Below are 14,500 nucleotides of genomic sequence, written 5' to 3' on the forward strand. Positions count from 1 at the left end.
AAATGTAAAAGAGAAGAATTGGCTGATATGAAAAATAATAACTGAAAAATAGGTCCTTCATATAGGCAAATAAAAAGAATTTGGGTTACTTTTCCCAGAATGTGAAAGGCTAAGAACTGGCAGCCTAATTAAAAAAAAAAAACTAGGCCAAGAATCAATAGCACTCGTTTCTAGTTCAAGTTTTAGTTTGCTTAGTCCAATGATGATGATGATGATGATACTGATATTTCTAAAATTGCCACCAATATTCATAGAAGACTAAGGCTTGCAATTTACATAAATTATCTTATTTAACCTTCACTTATGTTTGAGCTGAAGACTCAAATTAGCTTTATTTTTCAGGTTAGAAAACTGAGTATAATTTCCTCAGGTGAAAAACTGAACTAATAAAATGTGTCTCACTGGATCATCACAGAGAATATGGAATGTGTTTCTGAAGTATATGTGAGGGATGACTTGATAATAATTGTGTTGGAAAACACTTCCTGGTGTAAGAAGGTGAGATTAGGAACTGCAAGTACACTGGAATGAATCAGATATAAAAAGATTTTGTTAGTACTATTCATAAAAAGTAGAGGGAAGCGGCGGGGTGCGGGGGGCAACTAAGAGTTCAGAAGAGTCATTGAAAAGGTACTTAAAGAAAATGTAAAAGAGATCTTTGAAATACTATCAGATATCAGAGCTCTGAGGCCAACATCTATTACCAAGAACAAGTTCTAAAGAAGAGATTGCTTCCTAGTACATTGGTCTCCCTTATTTAACCAGAACGCTCTCAATTCCAGATTCTTTTTTCTTGAGTTTCATAACATTAAACATCTTTGTTGATTCCTGGCCATTACTTTGAGAGTGAGGTGCTAATAAAGTGTATATAGCCTGTGAAAACCCCAATGAAATTGGGCAGACTCTGAACACGTAAACACAGCTTCAAGTTTGAAAATGTCACAGTGGAACGCCAGTGATCTCTTTTCTCCCTGTTTGTCCAAACCTGCTGGCTTCCTCATCACGTCACCTCACATAGCTACCCTTTCTATCCTCTTGAATCTTTGCCTCATTTTCACCAGTATCTACCTTCTATCTGCCTTCAAATACACACAGCATTTCCCTATCTTAAATTGGGGGGAATAAGCTGACAACTCAATACTCTCTAGCTATATTTTATTTCTTAACTTCTTAAACAAGGTATCTATTTCCTTGCTACCTCACTTCTCTCTAGTCTCAGACATCTGACTTTAATAACAATAATAACTGCAGCAACTATGGCTGACTTTACTGAGTGCTTACTCTGCACCAGGCTTGGTGCTCAGCGCTGAGCACACATTATTTCATTGAATTCTCACAGTAATCCTCTGAGTCAGGTATTACTCCTATTATAATTTTATAGATGAGATGCTCAGACTTAGATTAAGCAGTTTGCTACATACAGCCACTATTTTTTTTTTTTGAGAATTTTAATAAGAGTTTATTTGTGCCAAACTGATGTCATATGCCAGAAGCAGGATCTCAAATGCTCCCACACACAGCCACTATTGACAGGGTTAGGATTAAGCCCAGGTCTGACTACAACATTTGCTTAACTACCTCTTTGTTAATTTAAAAGTGCCAGGAAAATGCTCCCAGTTAAAAGAGGTATTATTGTGATTTATTTAATGCATTTGCTCTTAAGTAGGGGCATCTTCATCCTTCTTGGGGGCATTTGCAAATTCGTAGGGACCTTTGGTTGTCTCAAAGCTGGAGGTATTGGTATTTAATAGCTAGAAAAAGGAGGATAGTGGTGAGAACTTTTTTGCAATGCCAAGAACCACCTCACACAGCAAAGAATGCTGATAATGCCCCATTCAGAAACAATGATAATGGATGAGAATCTAATAATGGATTCAGAAAGCCTAGATAACTTCCCCGAATCTGAAGCCGTAAATCAAACTGATATCTGACTTGCTCTAAAGGTTATGCTTTTTTCACTCTATTCAACAGAACATTAAAATATTGTGTATAATTTGATTTGCTCTCATAATTATATTTTATATGTAACATCTCAAATATAGCTTATTTAGAGAATATTTAACTAATTTCCTGATTGAATGTTCTTTTAATGCACTTAATAGAGATAGCATGTATTATAGTATTTGCCAGATATTCAGACTGATGTTAAAACTTAATGAAAGAAACCATCAGCATTATACTAAATGAAGAAAGCTGCATATGCTGGAGCATGCTGTCTTCTTCACTGTTGCCCAGGAGTGGAAAGGACTCATTTAGGAAAAGAAAAAAGTAGGGGTGTGGTAGGGGCTAGGCGAAGAGGTTAGGTGAGAAAAAAATATATACTTAGATTTTTATTTAATTAGTGTTGTATTCTGAGCACTAAGCTGTCACTTGAAATGTTTGCTTCTTCTGAAACTTAATTAAAAAAATCTTCATAAACGTTCTATGGGTCTGAAGGGTTGTCCAAATTTAAACAGTTTCTCTACTTTATATAAAGGCTTCTCTTTAATGTGATTCTTTCCAAAATATGTACCAGATATAGATATAGATATAGATATATAGATATATATAATTTTTGTAGCAATTATACTTAGTACTAAGCAAAGACCTTGTCACTTTGGGGAAAGGAGAATTGTGCTTTTCTTAATCTAGATTACGTACCTAGACCATACACTTGAACATGTCCCAAGTCTACGAAAGTAAGTATTCCTTTCCTAATAGCAAGGCCATGGCCATTTTTTAATCTTTCTTCCCTTCCTACCTTCTTTCCTTCCGCCATCCAGCTTTCTTCCTTCCTTCCGCTCATCCTCCCTCCTCCTCCCTCCCTCCTCCTCCTTTCCCTTCCTTCCTTCCTACCTTCCTTCCTTCCTTCCTTCCTTCTTTCCTTCCTTCCCTGTTTTCCTTCCTTTTTTTCTTCTTTCCACCCAGAAAAACACAGTAGTAATTTCAGCCTCACTCTCATGCCTACCTTCGAAACTCCTATTCTGAATTTCCTGGAGGGAAAAAAGTATCTGTTTCTTTATACAATTTTTCTAATTTATATTTTCACAACCTGGAATATGTTTAAATTCCAAATATAGATGATTTTCTGGGCACCATAGAGAACAGAGAACCTCAGATTTTAGTGGTGATAAGAATATCTGGGAAGCTTGTTGAAATGCAGATTTCTAAACTCTGTAGTAGAAACTTGCATTGAGTAGCTCAGTCAAGTAGGCTCTTCACATCTATTGTGACTGACCCCCCCAGTAATAATCCTGGACACCAGGACTCAGGCGGGCTTTCCTCATTGGCAGCATTTCACATGGGTTGTCATACATTATTGCTGGAAGAATTAGGTACATCCCCTTAAGACTCCACTGGGAGGGGACACCTAGAAGCTTATACCTGGTTTCTCCTGGACTTCTGCCCTTGTGCTTTTTTTCCCTTTGCTAATTTTAATCTGTGTCCTTTCACTATAATTAACCATAGTCCATGGACATAACAGTTTTTCTGGGTCCTGTGAGTCCTCACAAATCGTCAAGCCAAAGGATGGTCTTGGGAACCCCCGGCCCACCCCCAAAGGACTGCCCTCACTTTTCTGCCTCACCACACTCTAGTCATTCTCCAAGAGCCTGCTAAAATCCCTTCCCTCCCAAGTTGCCTTCCCAGAGAGGCAGGTAGGAAGGAGCACCCTCTGCTGGTGAGAGTGCCCTTTGTAAACATCTTTTTGAAAAAATTGGTGAAGTTAGCAAAAATTAAAATGTACATACTGTTCATCCAGCAGTTCCACTTTTTGGAGTTTATTCTATAGATGTCTTCACACAAAGGTGCACTGAGTATGTCGCTGTCTCGTTTGTTGAAGCAAAAATTGTCAATAACCCAATTATTCATTGATGACAATAGCAATAGAATAATAATACCTTAATAGTAATAATAATGGAGCTTCCACTTACTGAGCACATTCAGTCCTATGCTAAATGTTTCACTTAAAGTTATAGAAAATTTTTCGTGTAGTTATGTTATCCCCACTTAGATGCTGAGGTATGTGGAGGCTAAATGAGGTCACATAGCTAAGATCTGTATGATTCCATTCACACAATTCATACTAAGCTAAAAAAAGAGCGGTTAATGAAGAGTAGTAGAGCTCTGTATGTTAGCATGGAAGGATGCCTATCACATTATTAAGTTTAAAATTTAAATTATGAAATCATTTTATATGTTACCATTTTGTAAACCATATATATGTATAGGAAACAAAAATGAACTGATTTATTAATTTACTTGAACAGGTAATAACAATTAACTCCTTTTCTCTTAATATACTAAAATGATAATTGAATGATGACCTTGGCTGCCCTCATGCAAGGATATGAAACAGAGAAGACAGAAGATCTAAAATTAAAAATAAAAACTATATGAATCCGTTAGTAAAAGAGGAGGGACTCTTGATCTTAAATTTGGGGCAACAAAAATGTATTACTATGTTAGAAATACTACTAATCTGTTTATGAAAGGAAAGAGGGTCTGAGTCCTTTCAGAGATAGAAGCAGATAATATATTAAATATTATATTTATATGTATATATTACATATAAATTATGTTTAATTTATATATGTATGTTATATATATATTAAACATAATTTTAGTTGTAGAAAAATTAGAAAATGAAGCCAAGCACAAAGAAGAAAGTAATGGCACATACTGATTTATTATTTTCTTAGAGCATCATTTTTTTTTCTGTGTTCTAAAACAAATCTTAACAGCAGACATACTGGCAGGTTTTCTCAAAAAAGAAAAGAAAAAGAAAAAAAAGTTTATTGTTTAAATAAATTTGACAAACACCACGTATTGCACCCTCTCCTTTTTTCTAGTGCAAATTTGTTTATTAAAAAAGCCCTTCAATAAACTCCTTCTTTATTCAGTGTTTCTTAGATTGTGTGACCATGTTACCCTTCTGCTATTCAACTATCTGTACCTGGGCAGCCCACAAAATGAAAGATTCCTCCCTTGTCATGGGGACCTGGGCACTGGCAGCAATTGTTTTCTCATCTCCCCATCCAAAGACAAATCAAGAGCCTCAACTTATTTTTCTCAGTATTTGTACATTTAAGATCCCCAGGAATGGCTCTCATTGTCTCTACCTGAGCCTCATGCCCCAGTAACTATGGAGAACAGGTAAAATACCCAGATTAATTGGTCTGGGTCATAGGCTAAGTACTGTGGCCAGGATACTGAGCTCTGCAATGGCGAAAATGGCATGAGTAACAAATATTTGAGTGGGGAAAACTAGTTGTACCAAGGAAAAGAGAGGAAGAAAAGGTGGCAAAATATAAGATTTCTAATATACTGCTTTACTCTTAATTTTCTATACTTTTTTGTTGAAATGTCTGCGTGTTTTATAAAAACATATATACATACCATATATTCATTCTCATACTTTTTCAGTTAATGTATTATGAACATTTATTTTTCCATTGACATTAAATGTTGTTCAAGAACATGAGGTTTTAGACCTACACATATTCTATTTTGTGAATGAACTATATTTGACTATTTCTCTATTTGGTCTGTCCCTAGTTTTGTTTTTAAAAAGTTCTGGGTTACACATCAACATTAGAGGTTCTCTTTGGTTCAACTCAACATTCAGACTTAAGACCAGATTGGACACTATTTTACTCCAAAGCGTATAGAACAGTAACGCGGCTTCCTAGAAGGGTAGTAATAGTCATTCCTTTCCTATACGAGTCCTTGTAGAGGTCCATAGAAGATCATGTGCAAAGATACACATCAGATAATTTCAGGAACTGTCCTCGTTTAGAAGCATTTAGAGCTACAAAGAAGCCAGTAGCTCTTACAGAAATTCCATAGAAATAGGTTTCAGGGTCCTCATAACGGACATGTTCAGTTACAAGAGTGCCATACTCAGGAAAGCACAAAGTTATGATTCCTATCAGTTGTTTATAGTTCTCCTAGTCTAGATGCCACTTACCAGTCCAGGGTCAGTTTTACTATAAGTCATGTTGACTAGTTGTCAGCATACTTTATCCACTGTCTCATCAGGTTAACAGGAAACAGAAGATCAAATTTTCATGCAGAAATGGGGAAAGGTTTTATAAACCTTTACCCACAAACGTTCCGAAACATAAATCATTGTCCAGATATGTGATTACATCCTTAAAATAAATTCTAAAAAGAGGGAATACTGAGCCAAAGAGAATAATTTAACAATTCCTGATATATACAGCTAAATTATTTTCCAGAAAGGAATGCCAAATTAAAATACTGTTGGCAGTACACTTGTCACAGTTCAGCCCCTACATGACATTCCAGCCCCATTTCTGTCACTTTCTACCTGAAGGAAACTTTCCCTTTTACCCTATTAGTCTCTTCACCATTTCACTCTTTTTATTTTCTTTAACATTTCTTGTTTAGCCTTGTTCTCTGACTAGGCTAGACTGTTCTGTCATATATATATATATGCCTGGTGCCACCTGATTTACCTTTCGAAGTACTCTAGAAATGTTAACTCCTTTTGAAATGATCTCCAAACACTGTTTCCCCTCAACACTTTTCCAAAGTAGAATTCTTGACTTCCCCGCTCTCGTGGCCATAGCTTTCTGTTCTGAAGGCTACGTTAGTGCCTTTCAGGTTGTATTATTTTAGTTGTCGATTATGTCTCTCTCATACTGGAATATGATCTTTCTGTAGCTAGAAACTGCATTTGCAATTCTCCAGCTCAGAGCACTTTGAATAGTCTATAATGGCCTTTTTAAAATGTTTGTAGAAGAGTATGAGTTAATTCGACAATAAATATTTATTGAACAGTTATCATAGAGCAAGTACTGTTAAAAGTTCTCTACCCCCAGCATCTAGAACTATACCTACATATAACAGATGGCAAAAACAAAACAAAACAAAACAATAAATATTGGTTGAATAAGTGAGCGAATGCAGATACACCACTGAATAAGACAAGGTCCCTATTCTCATGAAGTATAAATTTTAAAGAGAGAAGAGAGACAATAAACCAACAAATGAGAAAGACATCAGATGTAATAAGCACTATGAAGAGAATTAAAATGAAGATAATGTTATAAAATGCTGGGTGGCTACTTTAGATTGGATAGTCAAGTACAGTTTTCCTGTAGAAGTGACAAACTGAGGTCTGTTTGTTAAGTAGTTGGCCATGTGAAGATTTGGAGAAAGGCATTCCAGGTGGAAGTAAAACTTAATGCAAAGACCCCGTGATGGAAAGAGCCTGGCATGTTTTCAGATAATGACAAGAAATGCTCTGGGGTGGGCCAAAACAGAAAAACAGAGATGATTTAAAAATATTTAATGACTGTTACAAAATAAACATTGATGAATTGTAACTGATTTCAGCCACTGTCTTCCTCTCCCTCTTCCCTTCCTACCATCTTCCTGCTTTCTAGCTCTGTGTCTGCCCTGGATCCAGAGCACAGAAAGCTTTAGAGACACCAGTCTCATCACTCCCATCCTGTCGTTCTTTTCCAGCTCCTAATCAGATGAAAGAACACTCCCTACTATTTTTATTTTGTGGAATGTAAAGCAGATCATATTTTCAGTGGGTATTTAGAATTTCTATAAGGCTGACTTCAAGACTCTTAAGAGGTGGTTTGGAATGGCCATTGTATAGGACAGTCCTTCCCAAACTTTAATGTGCATGTAACTCCTCTGAAGATCCTGTTGAATGCTGATTCTGATTCAGTAGGTCTGGGTTGGAGCCTGAGATTCTACTTTTCTAAAAACATTCCAGGTGATGCTGATGCTGCTGGTCCATGGTCCCTACTTTTAGTAGAAAGGCATAGAGCATGATTCTGGGTCTTGGTTACCCATTAAAATCCACTAGAGAGATTTTATATCTCCTGACCCCCAGGCTGCACCCCATGCTCATTGCCTCCAAATCTCTAGTATTGAAAAGCAGGCAGATACATTTTTTTAAATTCCACTAGTCAGTTCTAGTAGTTGAGAAGCACCGGCTTAGGGCAAAAAGTTAGTTGTCCATCTGATCTCTTAGGTCACAGGGTAAATTATACAGTTGTTAATGAGGCACCAGGTGTTCTTTTAGAAAATAGATGTCCTAGAAAGTTAATGGTAAACTCTATTCTGTCAAAATCCTAAAAGAAGTCTAAAGATAGTTAAGATTTAAATTTTTTAAATTTTTGTTTTTATTAAGAGTGTTTGCGCTTTTCCCCTCAAGAGCAGACAAGACTTCTTTATTGCCCTTAAGCTGGCCTAATTTAAAACTTCTGCTATTGATGCTGGCCTCTTTTGAAAGAACTTTCTCTGAAACCTTTGGGCAAACATAAAGAAAGGAGGGACTTGCTGTCTGCCCTTTGCCGTACAGCCCAACAAAATGAAATAATGGAGTCTGAGGTTTGGGATAAATAAGCTCATGTCAGGCTGGTGTTCTCTCCAAACTCCAAACTGATGAAAAAATATTATACCTTATTGGAGCCCACTGTAATTAACTCTCGGACAACATTTCCATTATAAATCCAACTTTTAAGAGATTTGTTACTCAGCTGTAAAATTTTGCTCTAGGCTATGGCTTGGGCATAGACAATTTCAGCTTGAAAGAGATTTTAAAAATAAAAGAAGTTTTTTTCATTGAGCAAGTGAAGTGTGGTTTTCAAAGGAATGAAATATCCACTATGCTCAGACATTCTTTGCATCTTTCTCTATTTCTTCTCCAAGTGGTCTTGATTTCAAATTAAACCTAGTTTGTTCGCATATTTTTAAACCAAATATTTAAATTACCAAATGTTTAGGGGACTCTTTGAATTAAGGAAATGAATTTTGAGGGTCACAACTTAATAAGAAGAAAGAAAAAATAGTGATTCCTGTTTTTTACGTGCAGAACTAGGGTGGGGCCAGATTCTGTTCTTTGAAGATCCTCCATCTGTTGCTCATTTTTCAAAAATGGAGTTAAAGCTGAATTAAACAATAGGAAGCCTATTCACTATTTGTATGCTTTCACTGAAAATTTCTCAAGGGATTTCTAAAATGTCTCTCTATCATAAATACACATTAAAATAAATGTTGGTCAATTTCATGACAAAAATCTTGGTTTCTGCTTACTGGTACTGGGGACTATTTCTGAGATAACCTTCCCATATTCAGAAAGGAACTGTGTTGCCTTTCTCTGGTTTAGCTTGTTCTTCCAGTGGCTATATTGAGCAGGACAATCTTAGACTTCTCACAATACATCACTTATTGTCTCTCATTAACATCCCATCTGCTCACAGTGAGTTTTCTTTTCTCCCTCTTTTCCTCCTCCCTTTGACAATGGATGTAAGGTTTTGCATCTTTACCTCCTGCCAGACTGTGGCATAACAAAAACCCAATAATGACACATCAATGCCTGAAGTAGCTCTGCCCTGAGGCTCTAAGTCTAGAGAATCTTGTTGCTGGTCAATAGTGGTCAACCCCAGGCCCTATAGGATTTCATGCATCCAAACAGACTTTACATATGCATGATTGAAGCAAATTACCATTTATATGTTTCATTTATATGTTTCAGTCATTGATTTCACTTATATGTGGAATCTAAGGAACAAAAAGAACAAACTAATGGAAAACAGACTCAAATATAGAGGATGATCTGATGACTGGCCAGAGGGGAGGGGTGTTGGGAACCTGGGAGGAAGGGGTGAAGGGTTAAAGAAATACAAATTATTTGTTGATAGATGGTCATAGGGGTGAGGAGCACAGCATAGGGAATGCAGTCAACAGTAATGTAATGGCAAGATGGAAAGCCAGAGGTAAGATAGAGTAATTGGGGGAGTGGGAGGATCATTTCATAAGCTATATAAATGTCTAACCAATGTACTGTTTACTTGAAACTAATAATAAAATACTAAAAACGTGTTATTTCCTTTGAAAAAGCAAATAATACAAAATCACAATGTATAAAAGTCCCATAAAAAACTACCAATAGAAGGAGCAAAAGTAAGCATTAACTTTAAAAACATACTTTAGGCTCTTTATCAGTGATATGAGGGAATCCAAGGCATTCTGGCTATTACCCTCAATTTGGCCATTTTTATCTTAACTGAAACAATATTGTTTCACATTTTAGTTCAGATATTACCTCTAGGGAGTGATGCCCACCTATGCGATCTGGATCAAGTATTCCTTCCTCCTCTCTTTGGAGTCCCACTGTACCCTCTACTTAGCTCAAATGTAACTCCTCAGAATTTTCTGTCTGCTTTCCATCAACCAAACTGTAAGCTCTTGGGTTCAGAGACTATGTATTTCATTCACTGTTGGAACTCTAATGCATAGCACACTGCCTAGCACCATGCTCAATAAATATTTGTTGTATAAATATATAACAAAATTAATATATCAGCAAAGTGGAAACATAAGGATTTGTGCCTAAATAACAACCCTTGAATTTGTTTTCCAGTATTCTATAATACTTTCTGGTTTTATCTAAATATTTGGGAAAAAAAAAAACGGTCCTGCTTTATCTGACAAGGGCTCACGGCCTAGTAGGAGCAGTAGAAACAGGAGTAATAATCACTAACATTTGTTGAATATTCAATTCCCAGACACTATTTGAAGAGCTTTACTTGTATTAACTTTAGTAACCTTCACAACAGCCTCTGTGGTAGGCGCTGCTATTATCCATATTGGACAGATAAAGAAACTGAGCCATTTGCCCAGTTAGTCACCACAGCTAGTGGTTTAAGGCCAGCTGTTCCAATTTGAATCACCTTTAGGCACCATGCTATATGGATGAGATAAACAGGCCTACTTGTGGTCAATCCCTACAACCATGTCAGGGTTGACTCTGTTTTCACATCAGGGGACCACCAGTCTTCAGCATTTAGTTTGGCAGCCACCACATCCCCCTCGCAAAGTCCATTTCTCATGTTTTTCTTTCAGTTCGTCACCGTCAGTGTTTTATGACTTGGGGAGTTTGAAGCAGCAGCTGTATTGTTAATGTAAGCCATTACTACTGAGGTTTCTGTTCTTTTTCAGAACTTCATAATTTGTTAAAAGTTCTGGTTTGGGTTTCCCTCACATCTTATTGCTGACAGTATTAGTAATATCTGCCAACATTATCGGTTGTCTCCAGGGTACTGATTGAGATATAAAGGTTTCTGTAATTGTCTAAGATCATTTGCCACTTTATGCAGTACAACTTGCTCACGTAGATACACTCCGCTTCTAAGTGATTTTTCTGGCCCCGATAGGCTGTAAAATCATTGGATACACCTATAACTTTAAAAACAACAAAATACTAACTCTGAATCATTTGCTTTCATTAACTCATGTTAAGGTTGCCTTTGTACACTGACAAGGGAGGAGTGATAAACAGGGCTTCTTTTGTTAGGTTGAAGAAAATAAAGGTTTTTTTTTTTTTTTTCCTCATCATCACATCTTTAGCTTGCTGATATTGATCTGCTAGCTCTTTCTCATTTTGAAGCATGGATATTAAAAATTCTGCAAACAGTGGATCATCGCCAATAATAAAAGCTGTTCTGACCCAAGTTTTTCTTGAGCCAATAGCTATTTGAAAAAGAAGCACTGGTCCAAGGCCACACAGTTTGTTAGGGACAAAACTGAGGCTAGACCCCTGGTCTTCAGTCATCCAGTTTGGTGCTCCTTCTGTTGTTCCACAGCCTCAAAGTTTATTTGTTTGAAATGGTCAGTATTGCACCTTAGGAAGAAAAGTTGAAGAAAAATTCACTTGGTAAAAGCCAATTATTTTGAGAGCTGAAAGTCCTCAGCTAGATTTAAGTTCTCAAAGAATAATACGTACACAATCACAAGAGTAGCTTTCCAAGAATCTAGCAGTAAGGAACATAACAACTGTATTTTATTTTTAGCCACACACTAGACTAACCTAGTTTTTTTTTTTTTTTGTTAAGTATACCTTATATATTTGAATGCTCTTATAGACTTACTACATAGAGAAACTAAAAAAAGAGTAATAATTTCTTAGCTCCATTAGATATTTTTTCTTCAATGGAGTTAATGTTCCCTATTGCACAGAATCTAGTTTAAAGATGGTTCTCATTGTGTCCCCAAAAGAATGTATAGTCTGTATTAGTTTGCTAGGACTACCATAACAAATTACCACAAACTGGGTGGCTTAAACAATAGAAATGTATTATTTCACAGTTCTGGAGGTTAGATGTCCAAGATCAAGGAGTCAGTAGTGTTGGTTCCTTCTGAGAGTTGTGAGGAAAAATCTGTTCACATCTCTTCCCTACTATGTTAATTCATTCAAGCTGCTATCACAAAATACCATAGAATAGGTGGCTTATAAACAGCACAAATTTATTTCTTACACTTCTGGAGGCTACGAAATCCAAGGTGAAGGCACTGGCAGATTCAGTGTCTGGCGAGAGCCTGCTTCCTGGTTCATAGTCGATGGCAGTCTTCTCACATGGTGAAAGAGCAAGGGGTCTTGTTGGGGTTCCTTTTATAAGGGCACTAATCCCATTCATAAGAGTTCTGCTGTTATGACCTTATCATCTCCCAAAGGCCTCATCTCCTAATACTTTCACCTTGGGGGTGGGATTTTAACATATGAACTTTGGGGTTGGGATGACACAAAATTCAGACTGTAGCATCTAGCTTGTGACGGTTTGCTAACAATCTTTGGCATTCCTTGGCTTATAGAAGCATTATCCCAATTTCTGCCTGCATGTCCACAAGGTGATCTCCCTGTATGCACATTTGTGTCCAGCTTTTCCTTTTTCCTTTTTCTTTTTTTTTTAAAGGACAGCAGTTATATTGCATTAGGGTTCACCCTATTACAGTATGACCTCATATTAATGAATTACATCTGCAACAACCCTCTTTCCAAATAAGGTTATGTTATGAGGCACTGGTGCTTAGGACTTTAACTTATGAATTCTATTTAAGGAAAAGTTAATTCTTTGATTAACTACATCAAACAGGAAAAACCTCAATATGGTTTTCTATCTATCAGGAAAAGAAAATTTAAGAGGCAAGTATTTAATTATTTAATACCATTAAGTCCATCATGTACTTTTAAATAAAGTTTCTGTAATTCAAGACCGTACTACTTAGAGGTTAAGAATATAATGAATTATTTCATCACCTGGAGATACTGCGTTGGTTTTTATAGGCTTTCCTCTTTTCTATCTTTTTTTTTTTTTTTTACTTAGCAGAACAAATATTTTCATATACTTTCAGTGAATTCCTGATAAGTTCTTGACCCTCAACTTTCAACTCCAGTTTATTTAAAATGTTATTTAGAAGACAGCATTTCCTAAGTCCTAAGTCCTTTTAGGCAGGGTATTGTTCCCTTCTCTGTGCTCCCACACTGTTAGGTACATGACTCCACTTTAATACTATTGCATTCATTAAAATATTCTTTGTTTTTATGCCTGAGTCCTCTATAAGACTGAGAGTAACTTGAAGACAGGGATTGTCTATTTTATTTGTAACACAACGTGTTATTTCTCCAGTACCTGGCATAGTATCTAGCCCCTAATGCTTGTGTTACTTTAAGCATCCAAAAAATAAGTTCATTAATTAGGAAATCAACATAGAAGTCATAGAGGCATATCATTTTAGAAAACTAGAAGCGGTCTCTTATCAAATTTTATCTAGTGTAGTCTGTATACTTAGGATACGGTCATTGATTTGTCAATATACAATATATAAATTAGTAAATAATACTCAAATCAATATTTATCAAGCAGATATTTTTAAGAATATAGGATAAAACAACACTTATTTATAGGACAACCATTATTTGCCAGATTCTCAGAAGTATAAAAACATATGGTCTTTTGAAACCCTAGTGAAAGATTTTAAGTAAAGCCTAAGCATTATAATTAGATTGAAAGTATTTTAAATTGCTTTAGATTTTAAAACTTTTGGAAAGTCTTTATCATAATGATTTAATTTCAAGTAATAATATTTATTCGAGTACATAATAACTATCTTTTATTGGGCTTTATAAAATATCAAACTACTAGTTGGGGTAACTTTTAGCTCCAGATTTCTATTACTCAAATATATAATCTCACAACTATATATTGTGCACTTGCTATATTCCTGGCATCTGACCAGGAATCTGGTACCAGGATCTCAATTGAAGGATGCAAAACACATTACCTCTATGGTACCACCATCTGTACATGGTCCAAGACACATAAGAATGTGACTATTATACCAGATAGGTAAGTTCTGTAAAAGGCACAAAGATGGTGGTATGGGAAATCTGAGAGCTCTTCGGTATGCCTGGGAAGCCAGTGAAAGCTTCACAGGGCCCAGCAACATTTGAACTGTGCTTTGATCTGTGATTACTGAAAGATTACCTAAGTAAAAGAGAAGCTGATTTTCATGGAGAAAACCTGCCTGCTTTAAATTCTATGGACACTTTAAAGGGTGGTCAGACCATCCATTGTCACCCCCACTTAGCTTTGAATTGACAGCTGAAAGGTCAGCAATTTCAAGGTTGCTGAGTCCAACCAAAAGCACTGGAGGGCCTCTTCCCACTCCTTAGCCAGAGAACAGGCAACCCTTA

The 14,500-nt window shown here is 36.3% G+C and overlaps 1 protein-coding gene across 2 annotated transcripts in view; it reads left to right on the forward strand.

The window, feature by feature from the left end:
- RNLS (renalase, FAD dependent amine oxidase) overlaps positions 1-14,500 on the forward strand; it is a 258,769-nt gene that overhangs the window by 110,922 nt on the left and 133,347 nt on the right. The gene's annotated exons all lie outside the window — the stretch shown is intronic.

This window comes from Pteropus medius, unplaced genomic scaffold (assembly GCF_902729225.1).
Source record: "Pteropus medius unplaced genomic scaffold, Ma_sr-lr_union100, whole genome shotgun sequence".
Taxonomy (NCBI): Eukaryota; Metazoa; Chordata; class Mammalia; order Chiroptera; family Pteropodidae; genus Pteropus; species Pteropus medius.